The sequence below is a fragment of the Sinocyclocheilus grahami genome, unplaced genomic scaffold (assembly GCF_001515645.1).
Source record: "Sinocyclocheilus grahami isolate Dianchi unplaced genomic scaffold, SAMN03320097.WGS_v1.1 scaffold1744.1, whole genome shotgun sequence".
In the NCBI taxonomy this organism is placed as follows: Eukaryota; Metazoa; Chordata; class Actinopteri; order Cypriniformes; family Cyprinidae; genus Sinocyclocheilus; species Sinocyclocheilus grahami.
This window is the reverse complement of record NW_015506923.1, coordinates 319,827-330,845: the sequence shown is the minus strand read 5'-3', so window position 1 is coordinate 330,845 and position 11,019 is coordinate 319,827. Positions and strand designations below refer to the sequence as shown.

Here is an 11,019-nt window from a genome sequence, read left to right as displayed (position 1 = left end):
TGCTATTTACACAAGAACAGTGAGGTTCTGAAAATGTTCCTGACAAAAATGTTCAGAACTCAGTGTGAGAATGTTTCTCTGGATGTGTTTCTGAAGGAAGCAATGAATAAAGCTTTGAGCAGTAAAAATTGATCTTTTCCTTCAATTTCTTCATGGAGTCTCACTGGAGTCCAATCAGAGACTCTTACAGGATGTACTGCTTCACACTGAGAACAACCCAGAGATCATCAAGAACGTAATCCACAACCTCAAGCGAGGTCAAAAAAACAATGTCAGTCCTGAAAGATGGTTAAATCTGTCACACTGCCTGATTGAAATGAAGGATAATTCTGTTAAAGAAATGCAGGAATTTTTAAACTCTAAAAAAAAAAAAAATAAAAAATCTTACACTTGCACAATGCTCAACTTTGGCAAACATGATCCTGATGTCAGAGGAGGTGCTGGAGGAGTTTGACATTAATAAGTACAACATCAAATCAAAAGAGGGCAGAAGGAGACTGGTACCTGCTGTGGGGAACTGCAGAAAAGCTGTGTGAGTGTAAAAATCAAATAATATTGCAATATGAACATAATTTGAAAGTTGTGAGGGGGGTTTGATGAGCATTTTCTGGGTGTGTGTTCACAAGCATAAAACATAATTGACTGCAGTTATGGCTATGTCAGCTTGACAACTGCCTTTCTGCAGTAGTATGCCAAATGAGTTTTGTGACAAAACAGAGTTTTGCGCATATTAATTTTTAACGTGGATATTAAGATACAAGTGAAGTACAAAGCTTTGTTTACAAAAGCAATAATTAATTAGCAGGCAAATGGTACATCGCAACCATGGAAACATTTGAAATCAAGCTAAATGAGAGAGGTGTGTGAGCCCATAAATTAAAATGAAGTCATGCACAGCTTTGTGTTCTGTTTTGTGGGCTGGTGACTTAAATTTCTACAAATGTAACAATATTTCATCAATTGTTCCACTGAAACCTCTTGTTTATTTTCCCAAATCCTCACTGTGTCACCCTCTGTTTTTGCAGGGCATTATAAATGTTTATTTTCATGAGTTCCCTCATTTTAGTTAAATTTGGCTATGCTGTGCTAATTAATTCCTTCAGTTTAAATTAGTTCAATCTTGGCCACATCAAATATAAATGTCTTGCTCATGTGAAATATATAATTTTATGTTTGCTATAATTTGAAAACAGTGTCAATTGTTTTCGAATACTGGAAGAAAACATGAAGATATGAGACAATATATATTTTTTGTCCTGCTCGTGTCCCACAGCCCTCTCAAAGTTCTGGATACATGATGAAACATTTATATTTGTGGGGAAATATAATCTGTCCAATAGAACTGGTTAATGTAATAAAGAATCACTTATATTAGGAAAATGTTAGTCACCATAAAATATAATTCTTTTTATTAAATATTGTAGTGTTTATTATAAACAATTTATTTGTGCACTTCATTATTTTTTTAATTCATGTGCCCTCGTAATCTTTAATCAAAATATTAACCTCCCCTCCTCAAAACAACTCATCTTCTCTTCATGTCACAAGCTCTGACTTGAGGGCGGAGCTATCTGGGACTGCCATCAGCCTCAGTGACGTCAGTCATGTGAGGGGTAAACACAAGGATAAACTGCTGATGCTTCACTTTATAGAGATCAATGCATTGATCAGTGCTCACGTCAGTCATGGGGGAGTACGGTAACCCTTAAACATTAACAAAAGGATATTAGGATATTATTATTGACTCTCTGTGGTCATTAAAAATCCCAGGATGTCCTTCGAAAAAGAGTAGGGGTGTAACCCCAACATCCTGGCCAAATTTGCCCATTGGCCTCTGACCATCATGGCCTCCTAACAATCCCCATATTCGGATTGGCTTCATCACTCTGTCTCCTTTCCACCAACAAGCTGGTGTGTGGTGGGCGTTCTGGCACAATATGGCTGGCGTCGCATCATCAAGGTGGATGCTGTGGACTGGTGGTGGTTGAGGAGATTCCCCCTTCTATGTAAAGCACTTTGAGTGCCCAGAAAAGCGCTATATAAATGTAACAAATTATTATTGTCATTATGACAACATTACTTTTTGCACAAGGCATGAATATGACTTAACCTCATGGAGAATGCACTCAGTCAGTCTGTCTGTCTCCGTCTCGCTCTCTCTCTCTCTCACGCTGCTTCGGCTTGTTTAGTGTCGTTGCTCATCCATGTGGTCATCGTCCTCAATAAATAAAAAGGTTCTTTAAGCAAGGGTATTGGCAGGTATTCCGGTGGAGAGCAATCCCCCACAACTGACCGCAAACTGGCATTCAGATCTGCCTCCATTTTCTTAGAAACCCCTAATGTCCAATGATTCAATCAATTCCCAAAGGACAAATCAAGTCCCGCCCTCTCATTTCGGATACGGTTTCACTCGGATAGATGTCACAGTAGAGAAAAAAAAGACAATCGCAAATTCCGTTTCAGTCCAACTTTAAAAATATTTGTAATGGCACTCATTCCATTAAACGTTCCACAATAAATTACTGTAAAATTAAGAAGAAACAATTATTGAAGCATCACGCATAATGCTCATAAAATATGACTTTTAAATAAGTCATGTCTTTTACTTCCTAATGTAAAGACCAGAGAGTGAATGGTCAACCAGCATGATCTTTCCTGGTGACGTTTTTAATCGAGTATGACACCAGCATGCCTTTTAACCATTTCTCCCTTTTTCAGATTAACATCCTGTGAACTCACTGATCAGCATTATGAAATTGTGGCTTCAGCTCTACAATCATTAAACTCTTCTCTGAGAGAGCTGGACCTGAGTAACAATCACCTGCAGGATTCAGGAGTGAAGCTCCTCTGTGCTGGACTGAAGAGTGTCAACTGTCAACTCAACAAACTGAGGTTTGGCTTTTACATTTACTCGTCCAGTTTGTTAACCATCTGAGGTCGGTGAACCCTCCGGAGCATTCAGTTGTAGCAGAAAAACTTGAAATACTTTGTTGTTTTTGGTTGTACAGATAATAGTAAGATGTCATTCAAAACTGTAAAACAGAAAAACTGTGCCATTCTGGTCTCTGTGAACTTTTACTTTTAAATGAATCAATTCAAATCAAAAACAAATATTCACACTCTCCTGTGTATGAGGCTGCATAGCTGCTGACCAATCAAAGTGCCTATGACAAAGACGATGACATCGGGGGGCAGGGTTAGGGGTGTGCAACAAACAAATAACGCCGCCTATGGAGCCAATAAAGGAACATGGTTAGCCGCTTGCTAGCGGTAGACTGTTACATAACAGTACAAGAAAGTTCACTTACCACATAGAGATGACTGATAGGACAATGGCGAATGATTTGCAGATACTGAGCGCCACTGACAAATATCGAATCTTGTTAAATGTGTGGTAGGTACTGGCGCTCCGTAGTACAGAGTCTGTTTGATCGCAGATCTCGAAAGAGAGCGCGCATTCAAAAGCGGTTTCAATGCCCTGCATATTAGTAGCGGCTCCCTAATGCAATTTATATACAGTGTACTTACCCAATTATATAATTGCGAGAGAAACTATTGAAATATTTATTTTTATCCTCCCATCTCGTAGGCTATTTATTCCCTTTAGGGGTTCCGTAGTACACTTAATTTCCTTTCCAAACATGGAACTGGGATGCGGGGGGTATGGGGGGAGATCACGATGCCGGCTCAACATCGTGATGTCTGTCAGTCGTCGGCAATGGATGATTGCATCGTTTATCGGCCCAACCCTAATGATGACTCTTGTCCACGATCTAAACCCCTCTTTTAATTCTGCTATGCAAAGACTGCAACTAATTTGACATTAGTTTAAAGACACTAAAATGCATTTTTCCATCAGTCACTGATTATCCTTTCACATGAGATCAGATTTATAGCCCACTAACAAGTAACATTAATCAAAACATAAAATGTTTTTATTTGTTTGTTAAACTTTTTGTATCATTTTTACAGTCCTCTACAAGGGGTGTTGCAGGACCCTCAGCATTCCCACACCCCATGTCTAAAATCTAAAATATCTCTTAAAATGAAGCATGTTAACATTAACACTTTTTTGTAGATTATCTGGCTGTTTGGTGAAAATGATGACTGTCACATTTGGCCTGCAGGTCACAACTCTAAGCACTTTTGTTGTTGTATTATCTCTTTATTACATTAACACTTAGAATACTTTTGTAGATTATCTGGCTGTTCGGTGATAGAAGAAGGTTGTGCTGCTCTGGCATCAGCTCTGAGTTCAAACTCCTCACACCTGAGAGAACTGGATCTGAGTAACAATGACCTGCAGGACTCAGGAGTGAAGCTGCTGTGCGCTGGACTGAAGAGTCCTAACTGTCAACTCAACATACTTGGGTATTAAATGATGTATTTAACTCACAGTGCAGATAATTCTGGGAAACATACAGCACCTGGTCATCGATTTAAAAAAAATTAACTAATCAAATGGATTGGATCTTAGAAAGCTTTGAGCGCATCTATTTCTATTACACCGGTAACCTTCTGCATCGAATGGTTAAAATCAATGCATTTTGAAGGGTTGTAGGGGGGCCAATCGAATCTGAGGTGGCACAAATCAGATCCAAGGGGTACCCCTCAGTTGAAAACGCATTCAGTTTAGGGGCTTCAGAACGTATACGTATACGCAGTTTAGGGGCTTCAGAACGTGTATATATACACATATGGTTCTTTATTTTTTAAATAACACTTATTATTTAACGAACACTTTACTTTGATACCACAGCAAAAATTAGTAGCATATAGGGATGCAATGATTCACTCAACACAATACTGATTTCAAGATACGATTTTCTCATTTTTAACAAAACGAGACTTTAGACAAATTATAAATGAAAAGGTGTCCTTTTGTTATTTCTCAAAGTTCTGCTCATTTGTTTGTGAAATTAAAATGTAAAATAATAAAACTAACCTGACATTTTAAAACAAATCCCACTACAAATAAATAAATGATACAAATACATGAAATCTCTTCATACAAACAAACAAAGGCTTTGCCTGTGCTCTTTCCATTTAAAATTAGAGGCAACCACTGCCTTTTAATCACAATTCAAACAAAGACGCTAAATACATGTTATTTAGATTGCAATTAGATATTGCAATTAGATTAAAAAAATAACCGCCTGTGTTTACAAGAATACTTGACTAGACAGGTATTTTGAGATAACTTTGTGTGCACATGTTCACTGAAGTGCAAGGAGTCATGAAACAGGAATCAATTCTGTGTTCACAAGCTGTATGAAATGCTACTCTCTGTGTGCACACTTTGAGCGAGTGTGCACAGAAAAAGGTGGTGATACATTTTGGTAGCCCGACTAGAAGATACTATAGCCCTGGGATGCCGGGCTAGTGATTTTGCGAGCCCTGCTGAGCCTCATTTACAAAACAATCTACAGTCAGAGGCTGTGAAAAATATACTGTATATTCCTCAGACGTGATCTAGGATGCCTTTAAAGATAAACTGTCCACTTATTTCTGATGCTGGGATCCTTCTGAAGGCTGTACAGAGATGCAAAGAAGCTGTTTTAAAGTGGAAGTGAAGCAGTCAGTCAAGTTTACATTATTTGATAAAGTGATTTACACTTTAATTAAAAAATATATAACAAACAAAGAAAAAGGGATATTTTGTTAGCTTTTGGAGCAGTGGCGCCGCCATCTTGCAAAACCACAGCGTGTGACGCCACAGGTTTGCTCCGTTAGCCACTGAAGTAATATAAGCATTTCTGTACTTTTTGACCACAAATGTTATTTTAACACACATATTATGGTTTTCACCATAATTTGGATGAATATTCAACATCAAACTGTCTACATCACAAAGTTTTGATTGTGGTATCCCAAATATTGTTTTCATAATGTGAGGCGCAATGTAAACAAACAATGTTTTATACCATATTGTTAATGTCGCATTTTATTATGTCAGACCTTTCAGATATATTTGCATTACACTGGCTCATTCACTAGTAGTGGTATCCAAATACAATTAGCTTACCTGGTGTTAAGAGAATGCAGTGTTTAACTAATCTGAACGATCAGGCCAGTGCTGCTTCCTCAAGAAAGTTGATCATTTTCACGTGTTTTAAGCATTGTCAGATTAAACATTAAAGTGTTTTAAGCCATTCAAGCACGAGATGGAGCAAAAGAGATTTCAGTGTGGTGCTCACGCACTGTGATAGATCGTTTCTGTGCACCGCAGCTTGGACAGGATGTGAGTACCAAATTGACCTTGCAAACAGTCCTTTAAAAATATTCAGATAGGTCTAGCAGAAATACAGGTAGGAAATATAGACCGAAATTAAATAAAGTAACCTGCATCATCTTCACTGTATAAATAACATTTATATGAATCCTTAGTCAGTCTATAAAAGTTATTCAATCAAGAGCAATGAGTGATTTTCTAATTTGCTGTTTGATAAATATTAAGACACAAAACTGGAATATTAGGCTGCTGTTACTTCAAAACTTGTTGTTGTAGATTATCTGGCTGTTTGGTGACAGAAGACAGTTGTGCTGCTCTGGCTTCAGCTCTGAGTTCAAACCCCTCACACCTGAGAGAGCTGGATCTGAGCTGCAATCATCCAGGAGATTCAGGAGTGAAGCTGCTCTCTGAAACACTCAACCATCTGGACAAACTCAAGTAAGTTGAATATTAACAGTCATCCTGTCTTCTGTGATTGTGAGAGAATCTGTCATTGTTTTTATGGTTGTCACGAGATGCTGCTTTGATTCTCACAAAAAAGAAAAGAAGCCCAACTTCCTTTAAAACATAAAATACTGAATTATGTCCCACTTGGATACTGAGCTTCACAGAGACTCTATGAGAACATTGTGTGCCGTTTGGAAAAAGAGCATCTGTATGTTAATTGGAAACGGCTTTAAATCACTGTTTTTGACCTGGATTGAAGCTCTCTCTAAGGCTGGCCACACGTTTGAAGAATTTAAGGCAGATTTTATGCCTGATTTGCACCCCTGAACGATTGGGGGCGTAGTTCGATTCAAGGCTTGTTGCAAATTATTTTTGTCCAAAAAATCCTTTATTGTGTGGTGTCATTATGATTATATAACTCCTCCCGATCGAGACGGAGTGTCCCGGAAATCCAATCGTAAATATTAGAGCCCGGCCGATATATGTTTTGAGTATGTTAACCCTGATATGAGGGAAACTCTGGGTTTTCTGTTTCAGAAACAGTTTGGATTAGAAAACATTTAATTATGTGAAATCTTGTTTGATTCACACATGACTGATGCATTTAACTCACATTAGGTTTATTAATTTGTTTGTTTAAACTGTAATCTAAATGGATGGAGAATTTGTATACAATTGAAATACATAAAATGTACATTTTTTTGAGTGTATGTCATCGTGTGATTATATAAACTGGTGAATTGCTTAGTTGAACCAGTTCATTGAAACTAATTGTCCAAAATAACTAGTTTGCAGAAAATAATTGGACTTCCTCATTTGCTTGAGGCTATGGATTACAGGTAATATTGCTGAAAATAATGTTCAGTTTATTGCACAGACTGAATGTTTTGCTTTGTAAGACCTCAATATATCATCAGTTACCACAGGTATTACTTTTGTCTTGCATTTTTGACTCTCAAGTGACAGTAGCCATTTTATGAATCCCCAAAGACCAAGGTTTCGAGAAGGGTCTGGCCACAGACTTGCGCTTGCATTCTCAGATTTGCACTCTCCGTCACCTGCACTTCCTCTGCAAGTGACGTCACTCGAAATCGACATTTGCATTCTCCACTATCTGCGACGTCACTTGCACTCAACACCAAAAATGTTGAAGAATTATTGCAAACGGGGTAAAAAAGCTGCAATTATTATATTATAAGTATTTTAGTATTGTAACAGACCAAAACATTTGTTTTCAAAGATTTCTGTTGTGGCTTGTGCCTTTATTGTGAGAGAACAATAAATGCAGTATTCATAATGACTAGCGAATGAGAGGTGAAGGCCACAATACTAATGTTTTCCACCAGAGGGACAATTCCTTTTAGGTCTTAAAATCTGTGTAATTTAAAAAAATGGCTCTATAGATTAAAAAAAGGAAACAAATCGCCACCTTTAGCTATATTTTTATTTTATTCTGAACCTATTTCACAAGGAGAATTTTCACAACTATGAACCATTTGTATTACTGAACAAATAAAATAATGGAAACCGATAACCATAACAATAATGCAATGTCAAAAATAACAATAAAACTTAATAACACTTCCAAAGCAGTTCCAACTATTCTTACTCATATTACTGCATTAGACATTTCCAAAAACCAAATAGCAAAAAATTACTTTTTACAATTTTCATTGTAACACAATTAAAATAATCTCTAAAATCAAAATGGTGTAACGGAATGCTCCTAAAAAAGAAAATCCATTTGCAGCATTTATTGAAGAGTCCAATTACAGAGCAATCCACAACAGAGCATAATGCAAAAACGCATGCACAAAGTTATCCACAAAAAAGGAACCTGTAAAAACAGAGCAACAGAAAGTAATAAACCAGCAACAAAAGACAGGAGCAGAATCCAGACGCTCCACAAAAAGTCAATGAAATCAAGGAGGGAGGCGGAACGGAGGCGGACCACGGGCCAGGTCCATGTAGTGAAAGAGGACTGAAAACAGAGGTAGGCAAGAGGCCAGGGCAAAGAGCACCAAGGCAGAGCCGAAGACCACCACAGCAGAGCAGTTGGAACCGAAGGGCCCCATGGCAGAGCAGACGTACTCTAGGTTCGGGCCAAAATTCCAAGCTCAGAGCCCTCCCCTTGGACAGCATACCAAATATTTATTACTGACGGAATGCATAGTCCGGTTCTGTCAACACTGCACTGGCTCCCTATTAAACATCGTATAGATTTTCACGAGTTCACACTTACATATGTGAAGTGCAGTGTTGACAGAACCAGGCTAATGTGGTCATACTTCCTGGTTCTAGTAAGAACTCTAGCTGCTGCATTTTGGACCAGCTGGAGTTTGTTAATTAAGCATGCAGAGCAACCACCCAATAAAGCATTACAATAATCTAACCTTGAGGTCATGAACGCATGAGTTAACGTTCTGCATTTGACATTGAGAGCATAGGTCGTCATTTAGATATATTTTTTTAGATGGAAAAATGCAGTTTTACAAATGCTAGAAATGTGGCTTTCAAAGGAAAGATTGCTATCAAATAGCACACCTAGATTCCTAACTGATGATGAAAAATTGACAGAGCAGCCTTCAAGTGTTAGACAGTGTTCTAGGTTATTACATGCAGAGGTTTTAGGTCCGATAATTAACACCTAACACCTCAAACTCTAGAGTATGATTTCGACAATGAGTAGGTCTTGACACATGTTGCCTTACCCTAATAAAGTTCAGAATGTCTATGAATGCTGATCCCAAAGCATCTTTTTCATTATCAACATGGATATTAAGATCACCAACAATTAAGATTTTATCTGCAGCCAGAACTAACTCGGATAGAAAATCAGCAAATTCTTTAATAAATTCTGTATGGTGGCCTGTATACAGTAGCCAGTACAAACATCACAGGGGATTTATTATTAACACTTGGTATTCTGGATAATGTTATATGAAGCACCATTACTTCAAATGAGTTATACTTGAAGCCCACCCTCTGAGAAATACTGAAAATATTGCTATAAATTGAAGCAACACCTCCCCCTTTACCTTTTGGACGCGGCTCATGTTTATAACAGTAATCTTGGGGGGTAGACTCATTTAAAATAATGTAATCATCTGGTTTTAGTCCGGTTTCTGTCAAACAGCACATCTAAATTATGATCAGTGATCATATCATTTACAAAAAGCACTTTCGTAGAAAGGGACCTGATATTCAATAAGCCAAGCTTTATCATTTGTTTCTCTGTATTATATAATTTTTTTTTTTATTTGTTGAACATCAGTTAAATTGTTACTCTTAAATTGGTTTGGACGGTTTTTGTATTTTCTAGTTCGGGGAACAGACACCGTCTCTATAGTATGATATCTAAGTGAAAGAGTCTCTATGTGCTGAGAATTAACTAATTTCTGTGACGCGAGGCGGCTAGCAGACAGTCGGTTTAGCCAGTCTGTCTTCCTGACCTGGGCCCCAGTTAGTCAAGTACACACTCTAAGACTCTGTGCCATATTTCTAGAGAGAAGAGTGGCACCACCCCAAGAGGGATGAAGACCATCTCTTTTCAACAGGTCAGGTTGGCCCCAAAAACTCATCCAATTGTCCATGAAACCTATGATATTTTGCAGGCACCACTTAGACATCCAGCCATTGAGTGACGACAATCTACTATATATCTCATCGCCACGTTAAGCAGGGAGAGGACCAGAGCATATTACAGTGTCTGACATTGTGCTTGCAAGTTCACACACCTCTTTAACATTATTTTTAGTGATCAAACATCACAACATCATTAGTGCTGACGTGAATAACAATCTTACTGAATTTACATTTAGTATTAGCCAGCACTTTCAAATTTGCCAAGATGTCAGGCGCTCTGGCTCCCGGTAAACATTGGAGTATGGTGGCTGGTGTCTATATGTTTACGTTCCATACAATAGAATCACCAATAACTACAGCACTTTCATCAGGTTTCTCAGTGGGTGCGTCACTGAGTGGGGAGAACCTGTTTGATGTTTTGATTGGAACGGAAGAGCGGTGTTTTGACCCACGACTATGCCGCCTCACAGTCACCCAGTTGCCCTGCTGCACGGGCTTGAAGGTTTTGAGTTTATGCTGTCTCTTTCTCAGACAGAGATCGCTGTGCATTTACTATGGTGTTTAGTGTGCAGTCTAGTGCGTTGCTGCACAGTTGCTGGGGTGTTTTGGGTGGTTGCTAGTGTAGTAAATCAGCTCAACAGGGAAATATTTACGACTAATCATAACTGGTTATGATTAATAATGAATATTTAGATTATATCTTCGAATTAACTGTAGCAGAATCAATATTACAATTATTTGATCTGTCCGTCCAC

The 11,019-nt window shown here is 38.1% G+C and overlaps 1 long non-coding RNA gene across 1 annotated transcript in view; it reads left to right on the top strand.

Moving 5' to 3' along the window:
* The first annotated feature begins 4,260 nt into the window (after positions 1 to 4,260).
* The window catches only part of LOC107572392 (uncharacterized), an 8,047-nt gene continuing 1,288 nt past the window's right edge, over positions 4,261 to 11,019 (top strand). Inside the window, exons 1-2 of the long non-coding RNA XR_001607333.1 lie at positions 4,261 to 4,371; positions 6,509 to 6,670. This is a non-coding gene — a long non-coding RNA (uncharacterized lncRNA). The remainder of the gene's footprint in view (positions 4,372 to 6,508; positions 6,671 to 11,019) is intronic.